Here is a 23438-nt window from a genome sequence, read left to right on the forward strand (position 1 = left end):
AAATGTTCCTCCCAGCAGACTTTGGAGTGAATGTAAATATCTAAAAGTTTTACTGACTTATTTTCTATTTCTCTAGACATTCACATTAGGAGTTGCTTGATTTTATTGGGATTACACAGGAGTTCATTAGCTGCAAACCAGTACAAGGTTGTATCAAGAATTTCTTTTTGTTATGTATTCAGATCAGGGATTCTCCAATGTGTGGTAATTAGAACATGGCAGGATGAGATATGTTATTAGTAAAATCATTGATTGCTGCAATGAAGAAGAAGGGTCTGAGAATAGATTTCTGACTGAGAAAATTTGTTTTCTTTTGCTTTAATAAGAATGCATCGCAGCTAATGTTCTTCCATTCAACCCATGAAACTCCAGCTTCCTTTTTAAAATGCCAACAGGAATGCAATTTAATGCTTTGCTTAGGTTACATAATAGCAATGATACGATGTTTTTGTCTTCAAGAGTTGTTAAAAGTTTGAGCCACAGTTTCCAAAATGGCTACTGTTGTTTTTCTCCCCATGCGAAAAACAAACTGATTGCTACATACGAGATTGTGTTTTTCAAAGTAACTGATTATTTGTATGTAGCAGTGCCTAAAATATCTTTGAAAATATTGGCAGAATTGAGAGCGCTCCTTAACTTTGCGGACTTTATCGTTTCCGTTTTTGAAAAGTGGGATAACTTTTGATACCTTGAGTGATTGTGGAAATACTCTAGACTACACATTTATTACAAATAAAAGCTAATTCTATGGAGACTGGGTGTATTGTCTTTTTAATGATGTACTTCGACAACCAATAGCAGTCCATACTTCAGAATTTGAAAATTTGGAAACAGCTCTTATAATATCATAAGATATATTAGTACTCCACTGAAATACCTGGTCACATGGAATAGGGGCTCTAATCAGGTCCATTGCTTATGAACGTGTTGCTTTAATAATGTTTCCTATTTCTTTAACTGAGTTTAAAAAGTAGTAATTTAATTCCTCAGGATCTGGAGGAGCTGCCTGTGTGGATTTTGATGTGTCCCCTTGCTTCATTATTTGCCATGTTGCCTTGCATGTATTGATGAGAGCCGTTTCCATATAGCGTTCCACTGTTAGAGTTTTTTTTCTTTTTTTTGCCCAGGGGAGCTTAGCTTTGTAGAATTTTTTTCATTTAAGATAGGATCCATAAGTGTTCTCTCTCTCTTCTGTCCTTTGGGTAAAGGGATGCTTATGCGTCTGGTGCAGTATGAGTACATTTTCTCCGATTTCTGTAAGTTCTTCAGAATACTAGTTCAGCTATTAATTTTTGGTTGTACTTTGAGATCTAATTTTTATTACTGGTCAACAGGAACACCATAAATCTGTGTATTTCTTAAAAATTTATCAAGAGACACTTTGGCTCCCCTTTACTGTGATTGGCAATTACATACGAAGTCTCAGTTTGCACTACCTAATTTCTAAATAAACACTTTTCCATTTGCCCTCTCAGCAATACCATTTTAGGTTCTGCGATTTTAATTGGTTGCCTCTTACACAGAGTGAGGAGTAAACGCTTATTACCTCATCACGAAATTGCAATATTGTCTATGCAGGCATTGTACAATAAAGGTGAAATGATTTTCGCATATTCAGAAATGTCCTTGAGACGTGCCCCTTTGTGTGTGTCATTTCTATATTAAGATCGCCACATTTAGCAATTCTTGGTTTATTTTGCAAAAATTTTGAACTATAACTCACGATTTTCAATTATCAAATTTATATCTCCATGGAAATTCGAGCATATTGTTCGTGCTGTGTGTGTGTGTGTGTGTGTGTTCTAAAATTAGTTTAATGTGATCTATATGTAATACCCCTACTGAAAGGTGTGTTTTTTATTCCAAAGAAAAACTTACCGACCCCTGGAGAGCTATGAAAAAACGATTTGTCTTCTTGGGGAAAAATATTAACGTTTACTCAGTAATATCGCCTTATATATTATGACTGTCTGTGAGTAAATAGTAACCATAGCTCGCATAGACGATACATAATCATTAGTAAGTACAAAAATAAGAAGAGATAAAAATGCTCGGTCCGTTATCTACGAGATAAAAAAATGCTCGGTCTGCAATATACGGTCCGTAATATGCATCTGATAAGCTGCTTTTTCACATAGCCTCGGTAGCGCAGTAGGCAGCGCGTAAGTCTCATAATCTTAAGGTCGTGAGTTCGATCCTCACCCGGGGCATAAATTTTTGTTTGTGAAAATTATTTTAGTGATATCTGGGACGTAATTTTTTTCTTAAAGATGATGCTAGGAAAGGTAATTTTAACTATATTCGTGTGTGTGAAGTGTTGTAAACTATTCTTTTCATTTTGATTATTTTTTGGGATTCAGTAACACATTCAGCAGCATCAGCCAACAGTAAAGCTATCTGAATGTAGATATGGATTTTCTGAATAATTTTTTGTGAGTAGTTCACTGATGGATGCGGATTAAATGGAACTAAACCTTGGATTGCAGATTGGGTCAGAATACCATGCAAAACTACAATAAGTCTACTGGCAACAAGGGATAAGTGAAGACACGATCCAAATCGCATTACAAACTGTACGGTAACATAAATTCAACCAAAATCGTCAACGTATCAAAATGTATGTTCTTTCAAGAAAAAATAAGCTCCTTCAGCAACACATAGTAAAAAATTAGATACGAAACATCAATCGGAAAAATGAAGAAATTACTTTAAACAAAACTGTCAGTAGGACATTATTTAGTTTTGAGTAGTTCCTTAGAAGATACTCTACAGTTCTGATGAAAATCCTTTCAAAACAAATTTGAAAAAATTGACTTCAACTAACGTCTCCAAAAGGAGTTTTCTGTTATCTCAAATTTCTTAAAGACAAATGTTCAATAGGCTGTGATGAAAACAGTAGTTGAGTAATGAAATGTTATTCTAGTGAACTCAGTAAAATATTGAGTTACTTGTGTAACGAATCTTTTCACAGCAGAACTTTCTCACATGAATATAATACGGTGTTCTCAAGCCACTTTACAAAAAAGGAGATAATGATAACAGAAACAATATTAGCACCGAATTAGCAATCCATCTCATTACGTCAGTATCATGAAAAATTTTCGAGAAGATGAAACACTTATTACAGAAAACACACTCAGTAACAAACATTAGAGTTCAAAAAGGGCTATCAAGTAAAAAGACTGTGTTAACCTTGACCGACAATATACTGTGTGAACCATGATACCCTAACACAAAATTTAAAACATTCAGAATGTTAGGCATAGCAGGTTCGTGGTTTTTATCTTATCTGAATTACACAAAGCAGTCAGTAGTGATGCTCAGAATTTGAAGCAATCAGACTTGGAGTACCACTACGTTAATTTTGAGTCCCCTGCTATTTCTGAGATACCGGTACTTAAAAACGATATTTCACTTGCAGTTAGAGAAGACGCAAATTGTGTGAATTTTTTGCAGATAAAAGTACAGAAAAACAAAAGTGGTACCAGTCTCCTTACTGAAAAGGCAGCTAATGAAATATTCGAGAAGTCAAATACGGCATAAGGCAATGGATAATCATTGCATATTGATAAGTCCTAGGACGTTAAGTATTTCTCATAGAGCTGCACAAGCTGTAAATATAAGTTTCCCACTCAATGAAAAACGCGAACATGAAATTTTTAGAGTTTTTGGATTATTCCTGTAGAATCATCTTGCTAAACGAATCCAAGAAAATTAATTTGTAGACGGTTCCCTTGGGGGGGGGGGGGGGGTCATACTTTTCAATTTCGAAGCCTATATTCCAATAACATGCCAACCTAAACAGAGAAATAGTATGCATTTGTAGAACATTCTCTAAAATCTCTATAATTTCTCTGAAATTTTGACAGTACTTGTAAAGTTTTTATACTTCTTAGAATTTCAGTCCATAAAGCTGCAGATTGATGGGACTCTCCCAGGATTGATTTCTTCCACAAACATCTACTTTAACTTCTGAGACATTGTTGTCAAAGGTTTTGATAACTTCTATCTGTAATTCTCGGATTTTCTCTTTAGCATTGCATTCCACTGAAATCTCTTCATTCATTGATTGCTCAAATGCTGAAAAAACTTCGACTTCGTTGGTAGTAAGATTTTCATTTACGTCTTTTATTTCACATCTACGTTGACCTCTAAAGAGAACAGCCATCACTCCATATTTTTCATACCAGAATCAACGTATCAGTCTCATAACATAAAACTCCCTTCTCACTTCTTTAATAAATATGATAAATTATTTCTTGACAGTTGCAATTGAATCTTTTTGTATCTATCTGACTTAAGAAACTTTTCGATCATTTCATTTCAGAACTGTGTGAGTCTACTTTACTGTTCCTTGTTAATATTACTTTCATCAGTTCATCGATTTCACAGTTTGACTCGTTTCCGATACTGTTTTTGCATTCAGTTCAAATTTTTGATCCATTACTGAATTTTCAGTTCTCTTTGATCAAAATAGTCACTCTCTTATTCCTTTGCTAATCTATAAGCCAACCCATTTTGTAATTTACCTCGTCGCAATTTTCTGTATCTCCAAAACCTTGTTTTTGTACGCCTATATCACCAGTTATAATTGTATTTTTCCTATATAGCATACATACAGTCTTCCATGCCGCCTCCACTGACGCTACGCCAGACACTATCGTCGCAATCAGTTCATATTCGTATATTTGTCGTTGTGAAAGTACAACAGCAAATTGATTTTTTTGCTGTCTGTACAGTCACCACTACTTGTAATGTGGCGGTTGGGTTTTGTCTTACTCATCTCCCCTACTAAGGAATGTGCATTGGGGGTCGATAGGAGGTCCAACATCCTTTTGTAACTAACATAAATACAATTGCATGTAGTAAAAACCGCTCTATTTTAAAAATGGTTCAAATTAGAAAACACGATTCATGGTTGACGGAGGTGAGATCAAAGATTTTTATTAAGCCTAACAACACTTCACTTGCATAAAGCAACACATAAAGCATGGCAGTATTATGGCACACACTCAAACACATGCACACAAAACATAAAAAGAGGAAGTTCATAAGCAATATACATTTTTTGTAGTCAAAGGGATCCCAAGAAACGATTGTGCTGAATTGGAAACACCGATTCTTTAAGAATTAATTTGGTGGCAACAGTTGTAGGTGAATCAAAATTTGGGAGCGAGATAATTGTAGAGCAATTCAGTGAATTGTCGTTCTAGTGTTATAGATTTTGCTATTCACACACATTTAATCAAATATAACAGTAATAACACTAGACTGCGTACTCACGGCGGTCCTGCTTTGCCATTTTGGAAAGAGAGAAAAATGAATGGATGATCGCCGATGCGTCGGCTCTCGATTGTGTTCAGGAGACGTAAGGTTTGATTACGCGAAGGTGGTTTTGTGACTGATCTTTAACCCGGATTGCCTTCACGCAATCAGAATCTTCGGTGAATATACTTAAGGGACCTATCTGAATAGTAAAAAATAAAGAAAATGAATGCAAAACAGTGAAATTTTGTAAAAAATTATCAGATCGGAAATTGAACACATTAATGGCCTCCCGAATAGAATCGAGCGAGATCCCGCGATGAAGAATGGTGGAGAGTTGCCTAGTAACGGCCGTTCTGTACGAATCACTATCGACGTTTGCTGCTCCACTCGTCTTGAATTACCTGGGCTAGTTCGAGAAATATGCATCGTTCGTTGTGTCGCCGAATGTGCGCGGTCTTGCATCAATAAGCAGCACCACGTTACTCATACAACATTTTTAATGACAGGACGTTGTCCTATTATTATTCTGACTACACCAAGACTGTTACCCGATCTATGGCGAGGATGTTAACTCTAGCCCAGGTTTCCAGGGCAAGAGGAATTCGAAATACTAGCCACGGCTTTGATCAACGGCGAATGGTAACTGCTGATGTGAGATCTTTCTTGGTGCGTATTTTGAATTGACATTTCTTATAGTGTTATTGGTTGGCTAATTTTTGTTGGTTTCCGGAATTTTTTTTAAATGTCTGTGTCCTATAAGAAAAATATTATCTCTTCTGTTTCAGAAGTGTGTTCCATCTATTTATGTCTTTCCTCTTCGTGCTGAATATTCTTCTTTTTTTAAAAAAAAATTGTAGTGTTGGAGTGGTCCCTTTAAGAGTTGTGCGCTGCGATATTCGATTTGTCTTCTTTCCTGGCGTACAAACTTATTCTTGTGATTACCATTTCGATTAACTCATGATATACAGAGGTATTCATAGCTCTGTTCGTTTTCTTTCTAATAAATAATTAATGATATTGTGGAAATAATTCCGATTTACTGTTGATACATATATTCGATGCGACATATCGCAATCTCCATTTGAACTATACAGCGTAAGTGTATCTTACGATACTACATTCGTTTGCTATACTTTTCTTTTAGTTTGTTCCAGCATTGCCAGCATTTCAGTGTTACTGGATCGTGCAACTGCATCGAAATTATCGTACATTTCGTTCAGTCATCACACATACACAACATAAAAACAGGCCTGTTCTAATTATTTCACGCAAACTTCTCCGCATTTCAGTGTCATCGATTTTGAATTAGCAACTAATGTATTAAAATTAAATATCGTTCATAAAATTATTTTAAAATTACTTCGTTATTTGCTTACCTTGGAAGAAGACTTCAAAATGGAATCACCATGATCATCATTCCGAGCGTCAGGAACATAAGAACTGGAAGTTGATGGCCGGGAGCACAACTGTGTTTTCTTCACGCTTCTGAGCTTATTTTCAGCACGAACAATATTTTTGCATGAGCTGCTGCTCCTCACACATTGACTGGCAAGCAAACATCCATTCACTGTAGAAGTAACGAGCCTATTCCTGCTTCTCACTATCATAAGATTCATCTTACTAAAAGCTCTTTTGCAGTCAGCAGTTGAATGCGGAAGGGGTAAACACGTAAGTACAAATTCTGGTAAAGCCGGCAATTCTACCTCCTGCCGGATAAAGTTTTTATGTTCAATATGTACCCCCAAAATACGCCTAATTCTGAACAGTTATTAATATTTTCGTCTATTTTCGCATTAGGAAGTTTCCTCCAGTCACCATCGATTTGTCGTAGGTGATTGTCATCATCGGAAGAGACTTTTCTTGGCAACTTTGACGTAAGAAAGAGAGAGGGAGCTTTTCCCTTTCTTTGTTTGAAAGAGATCTTTTGGGCGTTGAAACTGCAAGCAATTGCAATACTTCATCATCATAGTTATACCTCTTTCTCAGCTCTGAAAATCCTGCATTCTGAAATCCTTATATTTACGGTAAAATTCTTTCACGATATCCCGTTCATGATACATATCTGCTTTCTGAATGACCTTCAGATTTTCAGCTCCTTAGGAGCTTTGGCTCTGAGGAAGAAACTTCGACCTGTTGTTGGGGTCAATGCCAATCAGTGATTGACATACTGCCGGTCCATGTAGCAAAGCAACATTTCCTTGTACCCCTCCACCATCTTTCCACGTATGTCAATGATAACAACTTTACCATTCCGGAAATACTTACTTAAATCTATGAATTTAGGTAAAATATAGTCAAAAAATAAATAAAATCATTTTAAAATACTGTCATTGAGAGATCAACGAATTTCTTCTGCCGCAACCAGCCTCTCCTCTAAGTACTTACAATAAAAAAATAAAAATATACACACAAAGCGTTCCAATGTTCCACAATCCCCACTACAACGGTCTGCCAAGATAGCCCTCTTGACTTGTTGCATGGAACGTTTTATGAATTTTGAGTACTAAAAGAAGTTTGAAATTCATGCAGTTGTGCCTCTTAGCGCTAGCTTCGAAATGGTTATAAATGTTCCTAGCCACAGTAGACATTTACGAGCTTCATTGGCACATATTCGAAGCGAGTAACATATACATTTGAGACTAATTAATCCAAGACATTTTTCAGTTAACCGAGTAGCAACAGTTTCTTGATCCCCATTATAAAATTAGAACCATCAGAAGCAAATCTTTAAGTATTGTTTTCACGAACACTGTACTCAGAAAATGAAAGCATTAGATCGGAGTAAAGCTGTTTGCTAATTTCACCTTCGCTAGATTTATCACATTCACCGGACTTAAAAATTTCAGTAAGATTTCAAAATTTACTTACAGTTTTGTTTCTTTATCAAAATATCTAATTATGATAGAGGGCATTTTAAGAGGATCTATATCTGTTGACTCATCACTAAGAACACTGAATTTTGTATGTCTGAGATTTACGGCTTTCTCCTGTCACGTTCTTTACGATCTGGACACATTTAGTGCAACGCAGATGTATAGCCGGCGATTTTAGAATCAGTAAAGAAACTTTTAACTACACCCTCCACGTGATGTAAACACTGGAAGGAAGACTGTCCTGTCACGAATCCTGGCAATTTAATTTCTGCACTGTGAGCGTCATTATTTGAAGAGGGATCAGCAGTAGCTGATTTCACAAATTTGCTAATAATATCTAGCTTTTAGATGACATCCCCTACATTATTTGACATGATTTTTACTTTTAGAATGTTTGAAACGCACCCAGTTCGTACTAAGAAGTTACGTTACAGACTCTACATCTACTATCTAACCCTTTTAGTGTTCGATTCATCAGCGCATGAGCAACCTTTAAATTCGGAGTTTCTTTTCCAGAATTTTCTACATTTTTGTTTTCGCCTCTTATACTGCATTTTCTTAGGAATACTAGGACCGCTGTTTCCATTCTTACTACTTGACATCTTATGAACTGCTCACTGCCACTCACGTCCTCACCTGAGTCCACAAGTTAACTGTAATACTTTTAACATAACGTATGAGCACTGCGCACGGCTAACGCAGTTTATTCGGTCAATCCCTACGACGAATCATATCGGGGAATAACCTAAGTTGAGATATGCAGCTGCAGCTTTATGAAGTTGGGGAATCCCACAGCTGAACAGACTGGCATGTAGGCTGCTCAAAATCTTATTTGTGAAATAAATTGCCAAAGTTAAAAAAAACATAAAACTTAAAACAATAAGAACGATGAAATCTTAATGATAGTAAGAGTTTCATCCGAGGTGTGGATCGTGTGTTCATAAATCATCTTAAATTATCGTACATGTACGATCAGATCGTACGGTTGGCCACGCTGATTCATTGTATGTATCGTGGTAGCTGGAAAGCTTTTAATGAAAATCTAGCTATTGAAACAAAGACGGGGACTTGTGATTATGTAAGACTGCACGTGCCATCTACCGGGAACATTGCATAACAGGTCCGCAGTTGCACGTTAGCGACGCTTGTGGCAGCACTACCGTAATACTCGTGGAAACTGGAAACTGTTGAGGGCCACATTTGAAGCATCGTTCATTTTAAAATGGTGCTCAGTACCTTGTAGTAGTAATTGATAACCCATGTTGATACAGCTTCATATAGTCGTTAACCTGTCCCAGAAATAAAGTAATAGGGTTGCAATCCCCCGGTTCTGACTAAAGTTTTCGAGAGGTTTCCCTTGATTGTAATGCCTAAGCCCCTCCCGTTTATTTACAAGCGGGATCCCCAATTTTGCCCCAATATCAGCTTGTCTGATAATTGGCTGAAGAGAACCGCGACTCTTAATGGGCCGGATTCTCATCAGCCGCTCCTCTTCTAGGAGTGGGAAAAAAGTTCTTTTTATCCGTCCCTCTCCTTACTGTTAATGGCTGTTTTGCCAACTAGCTAGAGCGTTTGTTGGTGCCACATATACTCAATTTGTCTCCACTCTTCCAAGGTGTAGGGAATTTTCCAAATGAGGGCCTCGTGTTTTGCCTAGACAGAGATAAGGTTCACTGAAACGTCCGTCAAGCCGAAAACCCACCCGAGCTTCGGAAGGCAGGTAGCGGGCTGTTGTGGCCGAGCGGTTCTAGGCGCTTCACTGTTATGGTCGCAGATTCGAATCCTGCCTCGGGCATGGATGTGTGTGATGTACTTAGGTTAGTTACGTATAAGGAATTCTAAGTCTAGGGGACTGATGAACTCAGATGTTAAGTCCCATAGTGGTTAGAGCCAATTGAACAATTTGAAGGCAGGTCTGAGGACTCCTTGGAGCCCCTGGAAGGGGACTCACCAGAAAACCATAAAATACCAAATGTGTTACGGAAATCGACATAAAACTAGGCGGCAACTAGCAGCCTTTCTAAGTAGCCTGGACTGCTCGCTGCTCTAGCGCGACATAGTCACCACGACCTGTGGAAAATCAACAAACGAATATTCCCGCAAGTCCACCACCAGTAGCGACCAAAAGTTATAAAATTCCGCCAGTCATAGCGGAGTTTCTGGAATTGTACAAGGCTCTACATGACCCGGCAAAAATTACGTTGAGAAATAGGTATTTCAGCGCCAAATCAGTAGGGGAGGCAGGACAAAAATCATCCTAAAATCTACCAAGGACTACATCACAGTGAAAAACGCGTTGCAAGAAAAGAGTATTCCATTTGATACATTTAAACTTGCTATATCTAAGCCAAAGTAGTTTTTAGAGGAATCCCACAGTCAACGTCTTGGGAGAAGGTAAGTGTTCGACGTAAACGTAGTAACACTAGTGAGAAACAAATGGCCACTCGTCACAGTGATTCTAATAGATACACCACAAAAGAAGAAAATTTTTGAAGTAAAAAGAATAATGTTGCTGGACGTTACAGTCGAAAATCTGAGAGAGAAAAACCGTTTCAGGGAATGCTACAGTTCTCAAGTGGTATGCAGTGTAGCCAGGGACAATACCATGCATTCACAATGTGCAGGGAAACATGCCACCAAAGACTGTTGAAATGTTTTAATCGCAAGGGCCTCCATCTAGAAAGCTATCAGGGATGTCCCTTTGACAGAAGGCCATACAGTAGAGCGTCAACAGCGGCAAAAACCCAAATAAAAGACCTTCATAAGGGAAAAAGTTATCTAAAATGATAATAGGGGACAGTATAAACGACCACCTGACAACAGAACAGGGTAGAAGGTAAAGAGTAGCTCCTGAGATAGCAGCACAATGCCACTACAACACAGGTGCGACACACAGCGTATCTATGCACAATAGTGACAACCCCAACGAGGTACGCCATTCATGAAAATTCCAGCGCCGATCCATCCAGCCTTGTAACGGACGAATAGCGGCATTCCGCGCACCTGACAGGACCTGCACCCAAAAGCCTGCCAAGAGATGAAGAAGGCGTACAAAGCTAGCCACCAAAACAAGGGCAAACTTGCCAAACAGCTGGGAGTCGTCAGCGGCCATGCAATAGTCACACATCTACACGCCAGACCGACATTGCACTGTTAGCAGTTTCGACGAACCAGCTCATGGGGTACTCAACCAGACATTCTCCACGATACAGCAGGTAACAGTGAAATTTACAGAAATCTCCGCTACCATGTCACTTAAGTCCTTGCTATTAGCTGCAAGAAATTCCGCATCACCCAACATCCCCCACAATGAATAGATGCCTTCACTTACAGGGATTAACCATGTAGGTTTTTAATGCAAACATAATCTGCAAACAGGTACAGGAATTCAGGAATTCCTCCATCTCAAACCAGGAGTGAGGGCCTGAGCACCAAACTACAATAGCTACCGTATAGACAGTCTTACAGCAAGAGGCGTGGATGCAATCTTTGTAAAACGAGGCATCCCACGCCACCAGGTGAATCCCCGCCAAATTTATTACAGACAGTTATGGTAGCTATTGAAATACACATGCCTAACGGCCCCCTGATGTTTGCAGCAGCGTAAAGACCACCCAGGAACATCTTAACGTGAAGACGGCGTAAAGGCACTAGCACACGTGAGAGGCAAGCTCCTAACTGGGGGGGGGGACCTCAGCAATAAACACCTAGACTGGTTCTCAACAATAATCAATAGCAATGGCTGCCAGCTACAAAGACTTGTGCTCACGTATCAACTCAATGTGTGGTGCTCAGAAGAATTCACACACTTCCCTCCAGGTGGTAGAAGAGTTGATGTGCTAGACATTGCTATAACCAAACTGGTTACAGGCTTCGAGGCTGAGAATTCATTAAACAGAAGAATCCCAGACTTCTAGAAATATATTTGGAAGAATGGCTCCCAATCTCCATCACTACTCCTTGTTCAAACGTATAAATTAGGAGCAATTCCAAAACGAACTAACAGGAGACATCACCCTAACCCCACTACAAATTGAGGGTAATACGGGACAACCTCTAAAACAGCTGATGCAAACAACCAGCAGAAGAGGCAACACCCAGGCCTCCGGAAAGCGCTCCTCATAGGAGGCAATTCCCACTACATCTGCTTGCACATACACACTATAGAAATAGGATTGTGAAAGAGTGGACGTTGTTTCGAAATCCAGGAACCAGGAGACTATTCAACAGATTGCTACGAGAGCTGAGAGCAGTACTTGATGAGCACAAAACCTGGAATGGTCTGCTTGTCTGTCTGCCATTAAGGTGGAAGACAACTGCCTGTGGCTTGCGACGAAGCAGTTCATAAAAAGGCATACGTGAATGCCGCCTGGACACGGCGAGTGAGGCCTCACGTTTAGCGTTGCTGAGAAGGCTAGTGCGGTGGCAGACATCTGTGAAAGAGAATTTCGAATGTCAGGGCCACAGTACAGGGCCCCCGAAACCAACACCAGAAGGCAACTCGAGACCTTTCTTGCAGCAGAAGGTTATGAACATAATGCATCACCACCATTCACAGCAGAAGAAGAAGCAGGCGACATAAAAGCATTACTCACCAAAAAGATGCTAGGCCGTGATGTTACCATCAACGAGATACCAAATAAAATCTGTCACCTGTCGCAACTGAGCACCTTGTGAATATCTTCAATAAGATTACAAGATCATGTAAGTTTCCAAAAGCATGGGAGCATAAAGAAGTTATCGCAATCACCAAACCTGGAAAGGACCCCCTATTCCCTAGAATCTATTCCCCACACTGAGCAAATTATATGAATACCTGTTGTTACTCCCCATACAGTAACACACCAAAATGGAGCAAATACTACCCAAACAGCAGTTTGACTTCTAGGAGTGTCACTTTGTGACAAAGCAACTAATAGGGGTGATTGAGGCTGCCACCCTAGCATTCAGTTTCAAAGGCAACTGTGGAATGGTACTACGAGACACAGCCAAATCTTTTAATGAATACGTCTGGCACACAGAATTACTTTACAGGTTATGCGTCCAAGACTTCCCAGAGCTGATGGTAAAACCGCTGCAAAGCAACATTTCTGGGAGAAGCGTTGAGGGGAAAGTAGATAGTGCACACTCCACTAAATGATACAAATGTACGGGAGTCCCTTGTAGATCAGTTATATGGATCATAGGCTACTCCTAGAGATGCATATGTAAGAAATGGACAATACACACACAATATCATGTTCTTTGCACTCAGAGGGAATTATAAGATCACTACCCTATTCCTTCAAGGCATCTTAAATCAGACAGAGACATGAGCAGAAATGGGGTGAATAATACTAAATGCAGAGAGAACCCAGGTTATCATATTTACCAAAAAGTTAGGCAAACAACCCTCTCATCGCCAACCAACACGAGTACTGATCTTCCAAAGCAGAAATGTACAAGGGTCGCACAGAAAGTAATGCACCGTACGTTTTTTTGCCAGTCAAAAACAATGCTACAAATGTGAAATACACCAATTTTCTGTCACTTCCAACAGATATCGTAGCTGCAGGACAGTTTCAAAATGGCACCTGTAGGTGACACATGATACAACCCATGTGCCATCATTGAATTTCTCACTGCAGAGAAGAAACTGTGGGGAATATTCATAAACGTTTCTGCAAAGTCTATGGAGCATCTGCTGTTTACAGAAGTGTAGTTAGGCGCTGGTCATCAGAAGGCAGTTCAGCGGAGCTCTATGATTTGCAGCAATTGGGGAGGCCATCCATAGCTGTCACACCTGACACTTCTGACCTAGCCCCCTCAGACTTCCATTTGTTTGGGTCATTAAAGGATGCCATTTGTGGAAGACATTTTGAGGACAATCAGGAGAAGATTCACATAGTGAATCATTGGCTCCACCATCAGGACAAGGATTGGTACCGACGGGGCATACAAACCCTTGTTTTGCACTGTAGGAAGGATATAGAATGGGATAGTGATTATATGAAAAAATAGGGTGTGCAGATAAAACACCGTATTTTTGTGTGTGTATTTCTCATTATGTTCAATAAAGAATTGATGAAGAAAAAAATGCAGCGCACTACTTTCTGGGCAACCCTCATACAATGGAGGTCAACACTTAAGTATCTAGGTACCACATGAATAAAAAACCTGATGGCAGGTCCATTGTGAATAGAAGAAAAAAAGATAGTTCAAGGTTGAGCATACTTTATCCTCTATTAAATCTGAATAGTGCATTATCTGCTGAAGAAAGAATTAGAGTGTACTGCAGTCTTATACAACCTATGTTAGAGTATGTGTGTATTGGGTGGGGATACACAGCAAAGACAAATATAAAAAGGATCCAAGCCATACAAAATAGGACCCTATTGATTTCCAACAACTGATTTACATGAAGTCAAAGAAGTAATGAAACTGGAGGGAAGGTTTAAAGCGATATCAAAGGCTTGCTATGCACAGACACATTGATTCCCAGATCAACTGATCAATATGATCCCAAGCAATTCAGAAGCAAGTGACCAAAACTGCTCATCTGGATTAGTAATAAAAACAAATAAAAGCAAAGAAAATAAAACAAAAAATAAAATATAATAAAACAACGTAAGAAAATAAAACCAAGAGAGCAGTATAAAAAGTAAATGAATTAAACAGGCACTTTTGCCTGCCAATTTATATAATAACCAACACTTAAATGCCAGGACAATCCAAAATAAAGACAGCTCCAAACAAATTCACCCCATTAGGAAGGAGGAAATATCATTCAGACAATACCATCCAAAACATACAGGCCAATATTGGTGATCAGCAACCTCCACAATACAAAAAATTCAGTGAAATGGACAGCTCAAGAAATGCATTATTTTTTCATTTTTATTTATTTATATATTTTTAATATTTTTATTCCCTACCCCAAAAGATAGAGAGGATTGTCCTAGTAATGACCCACTGAAGAGCCAGGGGTTTCCTTACCAGATGAGCTGGTAGTGGGATGGTGGGAGTTCCAATTGAGAATAGATGGAGGGGCTTATCAGTTCTGCCATATGCCATACAACAAAAGGAAATCTCCCAGAAAAACCTTGGTCAAAATCAGGAGGATTTGAAATATTTTTATCTATTTCTGAAAAATCATCCTTCGCAGTAGACATCATCCCTGCCAAAAATTTAAATGTTGTGGGAGTGAACTGCATATTCACATTGTATATGTGTGTGTGTGTGTGTGTGTGCTACTCAATGGCATGAAGTGTTGTGATAATGATGAGTTATACATTTCACTAAACTTTCTACATGGTAGAGGCTTTATACTGAGGAGTATCTGGGGTGGTAATGTACATAATGTGTTATATGGTCATGAATTGTTTTTATATTATTGTGTCTTGACAACAATGGAAGCTTGACTAGCTTATAAACTGCCTTAAAGTAGGTACATCCAAGAAGTGTGAAATTTATGGCCTTGGCAGATGTTGTAAATGAGAAAATGTATCGAGCCTTAAGAATGATATTTTGCTTTATTTTGTTGTCAGTGTCAGCTTTGGAGTTGTGTGCTTAAGATCCTCCTGAGGGGTGAGTGGCATGAGCAGTGGAGCACAAATTATGGTTAAATATTTCAGTTTGAGGTGACTACTGCTGGCCACTGACCACACAGGTTGACAGTGATAATGAAACTAAGGACCTAGGTGGAAGACTGGGAATACTTTAATGGCTAATTTTTCATGTAAAATAAGTAGTGAGTCAGTCATGAGTCATTATACATTGCAGGAGTATGAAACTGAAGAAGAACTTACTTGCTTTTGTGGCATTCTGTGTCTGAACCTATGCTAAGGTTGTACTACAGTGTGCATCTACCCATAATTTCCATTGGAAAATGCTCAAACATGTGTTGGTTTGGAATTAAACAGTATTGTAATATGAAAATTATTTGTGAAGTTAAAAAATTCCTTCCTAAACTGAACTACCAAAAGGGTCAGATTCCTTGTATTCTAGCACAAAGAAAATTTAAAGTTGAATCATTCATAATACTCTATTATTTTTGTGTCATCATCAACAGGATACTAAACCACAATGAAAAAAAGTAGACATGTCTCCAGTTTTCATGAACATGTGAAATTTAATGCTTCAAGTGGCAATAAGGTATCAACATGCTGCACAACCTTACAATCATCCTAACACATGGCTGAACAAATTTAGGAAAACTTTTGATAATTTCTGTGTGACCAGACAAGGGCTTAAAAATTATTTATCCCAAATGTGACTCCAACCAGCTTTCAGTATAACAGTTTTATTCCCCATAAATTAAAAGAGAAGTTAGGAAGCAATGTTGCTTGAGGAAAGGTAAATCAAAAAGGGAATTTGCTAAGAGAATTTCCAGGTAAAACAGAAAGATAACTAAAAATTGTGACAACAGGACTTTTAAGGACAAAGTGGTGAATTATATATGATGAAGACAGAGCAGGGTTCAAAGTTTAGTTGCCCTGAACACAAGCAAATGCAGAGAACTGATGTTTATGCTCAGGGTAAAAGGCGAATGAAAAAAAGTAAATCAGAATTTTAAGAGGACATAGATTTTAAAAAAGATAAAATTAAACTAGGTTTTTATTTCTGATGACAGACATGGCAGAAAGAAAACACGTGACCTGGTATAAAACGTGCGGTCGAAAAGTTTCTAGCCAAAGATAGTTACCATAATGTCTCACACAAGCACCACCACCTACTTTTATAGTTACCATTTGTGGATAGGTAAGTCGAATTTTGCAGCTAGCACTTTTTTAGGTTTGGCAATAGAATGCATTGCATACCATAGTGTAAGCAAAGTGGCGAGTATGGAGAGAATCAAGAACCGTGTTGTGATTGAATATCTTCATTTTAAGGGAATGACACCCAAGGAAATTGAGGAGGACATATGGAATACACATAAGGACAGTGCTCTGTCTTATGCATCAGTGAGTAACTGGGTGTCTGAATTCAAAAATGGAAGAATGAGTGTGGAAGATGCGCCAAGGAGTGGAAGGCGTGTTATCATTGCCACTGATGAAACAGTAACTGCAATTCACTATACGATATTGTAGGATTGTCGAACAGCATTGCGGCAAATTGAAACCACATTTGGAATCTCCCATGAATATTCTCATGATATTGTTGTGGATATTTTGGAAATGCAGAAAGTTTCATCTCAGTGGGTTCTGAAAGACTTGAATGTAGATCAGAGTCGGTAGCATGTGTAGTGTTGTGGAGAAATCGTCTGCCAATTTGAAGCTGATGAAGATGGCTTTCTCACAAGGTACGTGACATGGATGAAATGTGGGTTCACCACTTTGATCCTAAGATGAAACAACAGTCACAACAATGGAGACATCCTTTATCCCCTACCCCACAACAATTCTAGGTGCAAAAATCAGCTGGTAAGGTGATGACATCGGTCTTCTGTGATGCGGAAGGGGTAATTATGGTGGATTACTTGTAAAAGGACATAACTATCAATGCATCATACTATTGCACCCTCCTATACTGTTTGAGAAAAGAGAGAAAGAAAAAAAGCTGCACAAACTTGACATGCGGAGGACAATGCACCAATGCACAAAGTCCTTGCAGCACTGGAAACTCTGCGTGCCCACAAATGTATTTGTCTACACGTGTAATACATTGAAAAATAAATTGGTATTATGAAATTTCTGTCATTTTTTATTTGTTAGGGTAGAAAATTTTCAATCCCCCTTGTGTAATCAGAACCAAGTATGTTAACTATACTGATAAGGAAAATTTGAATTCCATCGGTGGTAGAGACAGAAATAACTCTTCTAACCATTTTCACAAGTGTTCTCCTCATAATATTCTGATGATGTATTGAGGCACCATGTGACCCACCTTTATTTAGTATTTTATGCTCAGAGAATAACTAAAGGGCCTCACAGTAGAAAGAGCTCCCCACACATATGAGTGGGAAAAAGATTTTTCAGGTATGTAGCACTTTACACTGTCAGTTAATAGTTGTTAAAGTCTCTTTTAAGCAGGATGTTCCACTTGCCACCCACATATACTTCAGTGAGTTCAGCACTATTATTTAAAAAATGGTGAAGACTACATGTGCAATATCATGGAAAAACATATTCCTGCTTGCAACGATTGCACTGGTTGCTGCAAAATCTAATGTCTGCTGATCTGCTATGATTCATATATTAAAAAAAATTCTGTAATGGAAATAAAAGGCAGACAAAACTTACTTTTATCGAGAATAAACAATCAAAAACAAAACAAATCATATCATACAGAGAAATAACTGCCCAAGGAGATTAAAGAGTAGATTGAAATACAAATACTTTCTTAATCTGTTAAATCATTTTAGTGCTTCTTAAATAACTCATACTACAAAATCAAGGGTTATTTAAATAACACAATGTCAGGGATAATAAAAATGTAATATTATTGGACAACAAATGGCTGTCATTCTACAGGCAACTGTCATTGTGTAATGAATCTTACCGTAAAATCTTATGCTTAATATCTGTGTGAGAATTCTTTCCATTTTCTTTAGCTTAGCACCTCATTAATTGAGGTGAGGCGCTTACTCAGATAAGCCAAGGCGAAAAAACCAAGAGGATGTCTCATCAAAGTTGTTATGTCAGAGGAGGGAGGGAGGGAGGGAGGGAGGGTAGGGAGGAAGGGAGGGGGCAGGAGACAGAGAGAGAGAGAGAGAGAGAGAGAGAGAGAGAGAGAGAGAGAGAGAGAGAGAGAGAGAGAAGAGGGTTCTTCTAAATTACTAACAACAAGTTTTCATTTTGTTGTTATACCATCCTTGACTGTTTTCTTTTCAATGACTCATTTGAAACATGCAAATAATGGGTTCTTTAAAAATGGAGGTGTTCCTCTCTCTGCAAGGCTTCATGAGACTAAGGCTGATGCACCCCTGCTTCCCTATTTTACTGGAATTCTTTGGTATGGTAATGTATTTTCCACTCAGAAATTATGGACGGTATCAATCTTTTATCTCAGGCTGGATTATGTGTACAATCTTGTCATTCATGTATGCAACATAAACAATATCTTTCTGTGAATGTGGCCAGAAACTACATCAACAGGGACTGTTAGACCGGCTTAAGTAAAAATGTCTGTTAGATTTCAGTTTTGACAGCACTTGGTCACAACAGTCAAGATTAGGTGTTTTGTGTGTCATAAATTTATTAAAAGTGCATAACAACATTTTATTCTGACAATGTATTAATTCTGTAAATATTAGCAGTTCCAGGTTACTGTAATGTATTCACCTATTTTGACAATCCCCTTACAATTGATCAGGGTAGTAAGTATTATATTCAAATGTTTTATGTCTCTTATGTTATAATTTCTGACATGTTCCACACACACGAGCATCATCTCATTTTGGAGTCTATGGAACAAAAACTGAATCTAATCTGATCTAACCTAATCACTCCGCCAGTCTTCAGAAAAGACATCCTGCATGTACACCTCAGTGAAAATAGCACGAAATGCGGTTTTGTTAAAGGAAGTTTTATTTTTGTGTTCATGTTCAAGACAGAATGAAAACTCACAATCTTCAAACTACATTATATGCTTGTTTTCTAGGGTCTGTATGATGACTCTTATACTAGAGGTTACCTACTTAACTAGTAATAGACTTTTTAATGGCTGAAAGAAATGAGATGCAGAAGTTGTAATTATATGCCAGCCCAGTGGTATAAATTAGGTTGTTGCAAATTATGAAACCATTCAACTTTGTGGATATGAAGTGAAACTTCTGGAAATGTGAGACCATTAACCAACAAATAATAGAAGATAAATGTGATATTGAGTTTTCACTACCATTATTGTGCCCTGAAGGATGAGACATTTCTGCAATGGGACTCTGAAATTTGGAGTCCATGTGATCTTTCATCCTATCAGTTTAACAACCATTTTACATCTGTTTAACTTCAAACATAGCATATCCCATGGTATATGCTGAAGAAATATAATATTGGCCATATTAATTGTATGTTAAAATGTTCTAAAATATTTTAGGCATTGCACTTTGAAATTACCCATTTGTACAATGATTAAATTTTGTAGAAATCAAATTTGTGAAAAAAGAAGTAAACAATATTTTCCAGTGTGTTATATTTTACAGTTATCTACAGAATGCAGAGGATGTACTAAACTTATAAGCTTGCTTAACAAGATCATACTTGCTAACAAAAATAATTTCTAGTAAAACCTTGTTTATATCATTTTTAGTCATCTGTGGGGCAACTTCTTCTGATATTGGTCCCCACATCAACTGACTGCTAACCTTAGTTACCCTTAATTTCTATCAAATTGAGAAGGGGGCAGGAAGCAAGTGCACTCGTACCCAGGGGCAAGGGGGCTATGCACCTCCTTACACCCACCTCTCGCCAATTCCACCCCCTCCCTTAAGCTCTCAGAGAAAGGAAAAAAATATATTGTAGTAAGGTGTTTTTCTTTCAAGAAAATGATTGAACATCCACGTTTTGGAATTGCATCTTTTTTATGGCTGCTTACAATTTGCCATTCACCTTCTAAAATATTAAAAATACTCCATACCCCAGTTCAAAACCCCTTGTGGGGTGGGGGATTAAATTGAAGGAGGAAAAAAGTGACTTGGAGATTGATCTCACTTCATGACATTTTGCATGGCACCACAATTGAACGAGGAAAAAAGCGACTTGGAGATTGATCTCACTTCATGATATTTAAGCATGGTACCACATATTAGACTTTCTTCCCTTTCCAAATGCATATTAAGCACAGAAAGAATGACTGCTTAAATGCCTGATTAGGCTGATCTTCTCTTCACAGTCAACAAGGGAACATTACATTTGAGGCTGCAGAATATCTCTGGATTTTCCAGTTAATATTGGTTCTTGAAACTTTATAACTAGGCTTACACAGGATAACTGGCATTCGTCTTCGACAGTCTACAGTTCAAATTTTTCATCATTTCCCTTGCACTCTCCCATGAATCAAACAAACCTTTTACTGTTCACACCACCCTTCTTTCTATACATTCAATATCCCATTTCGGACATATTTGGTATGAGTCCCACACTCTTAAATAATCCAGTCGCAAATTTCATTTTATATTTATAATTGTTAATTTTGTTAATAATATTTGCTGTGATACTGAGTCGAATGGTTTTTGTAATTCAGGAAATACTGTATCAGTGAAATGAGGATGACTGTGTGGCAAGAAGAATTGTCACTACATCACCACAAGAAGATGATAGCATTGTTTGACCCGAGTGAATGGACAGGTGGCAACAGCTGAAATCTGGGCACAGGTTACAGGTAATATGTCACAACAGACCATCAGGGAGAAATTACTGGAAGCTAGGTTGAGATCATGCATTGTTTACCACTGACACAACACTGCAAATAATAAAGACATTGCATAGCCTAGTCAGGGTCATATGGGATACTGGAGTGATGAGTCTCACTTCAATTGTTGGTGGTCATATTGATACCCAAGTGTCTGCAAAAGAAGGTTTGAAATGTAAGAGACAGTGATTCTTGAGACCTGTCTGCACCACCTCAACATCTGGAATTTTGTTGTTGTTTTTGTTGTTGTTGTGGTCTTCAGTCCTGAGACTGGTTTGATGCAGCTCTCCGTGCTACTTTATCATGTGCAAGCTTCTTCATCTCTCAGTACCTACTGAAACCTACATCCTTCTGAATCTGCTTAGTGTATTCATCTCTTGGTCTCCCTCTACGATTTTTACCCTCCACGCTGTCCTCCAATACTAAATTGGTTATCCCTTGATGCCTCAGAACATGTCCTACCAACTGATCCCTTCTTCTGGTCAAGTTGTGCCACAAACTTCTCTTCTCCCCAATCCTATTCAATACTTCTTCATTAGTTATGTGATCTACCTATCTAATCTTCAGCATTCTTCTGTACCACCACATTTCGAAAGCTTCTATTCTCTTCTTGTCCAAAATATTTATCGTCCATGGAATGATGTTATGGGACACTATTTGATATAATAGGACTGATTTAAATATAAGAGGAATTCCACCTTATGCAAGACACTTTTGTAGTTTTGTTTTCACGTAGACAAGTTTCAGCACTTTTTATGGCATCTTCTGTGGGTCTACTAATTTTCCTTCTCACATGGAGCAAAAACACCACAGCATAAAAAAGCTGACAAGTTGTAGATTGCATAGTAGACCTAAAGCTACTAGCATACTTACTCAGTAGCTCCATGTGAGAAGGAAAATAAATAAGCCCACTGAAGATAGCACAAGAAGAGCTGAAACATACCTGAAGGAAAACAAAACTACAAAGGTGTCTTGCGCAAGGCAGAATACCTCTTAAATTTTCTTAGTAAGCACAGAAATATGAACTGCAACATTCACACGATGATTAGGACTGATTAAGTAGTTGTCAAAGGGAGGCTGAATGATCTCCAGTATTACACATGAATGTTTGTTGTTTGTGATAAGATAGCGTAATGCATCATGTAAGAAGGAGAAACTTCTGTCCCCTGTGTTAGAATTCAACAATAGCAGGATTGTTGCCTGAAGATATTGCAGTTCATCATTCTGTGTTCTTGCTTGTCACATTGATAAGGATCCAGTTACTGCCATGAGAACATGGAATCTAAGAGTCCAAGACGGCCATAGCTAATGCCATATAGGATGAGGGCACAGGTATATTGTTCACTTAGCCATGCAGGATTGTACAATCAGGAAATGGACTTGTTCACAGCAAGGAAAGTATCCACATAGACAGATCAATTCTATTCAATCTATTACCATAAATTTTAGACCTGTCATGGAAACTCTAAGCAAGTCACACATATTGACGATAAAATACAATGCGTATATATTGTATGCTAACAGTAATTATTGTTATTATCAATGTAGAAATAAAATCAAATAAAAATGCAATGAAAAATAAAAGGAATTTAATTAAAGTTCTGGGTGAATAAGTTCAGTCCTATATTATTACAGCTGTTACTAACAGCCTCGGAAGAGCTTAAGGTTTGCCGTCTAACTACAGCTACACTTTAATCTACACCTATTGCTGCTACATTATTCTATATTTCCCCTACTTGTATGAGTGTGCCTCAGCAATCGTTGGGTCTACACATACCTATGTTTGTGGCCATCATATTTTCTGCTTATTTTTTAATTTTTATTTTATAGTTTCTCTTAGTAGATTTTATTCACACCTGTCATTATTCTATTAAGGAGGTAACACTTCTTGATAGTCTTCTAAATTTGTTCTTCAGATCCGTTATTATTTTAATATTCATAGTGTCCACTTAATCTTAAAGACTAAAA

General features: G+C 38.0%; 1 non-coding gene across 1 annotated transcript; it reads left to right on the forward strand.

The window, feature by feature from the left end:
- Positions 1-2137: 2137 nt before the first annotated feature.
- Positions 2138-2210, forward strand: Trnam-cau (transfer RNA methionine (anticodon CAU)). Its single transcript has one exon. It is a non-coding gene; the product is annotated as a tRNA-Met (tRNA).
- Positions 2211-23438: the final 21228 nt, after the last annotated feature.

This window comes from Schistocerca gregaria, chromosome 2, assembly GCF_023897955.1.
Source record: "Schistocerca gregaria isolate iqSchGreg1 chromosome 2, iqSchGreg1.2, whole genome shotgun sequence".
Lineage (NCBI taxonomy): Eukaryota > Metazoa > Arthropoda > Insecta > Orthoptera > Acrididae > Schistocerca > Schistocerca gregaria.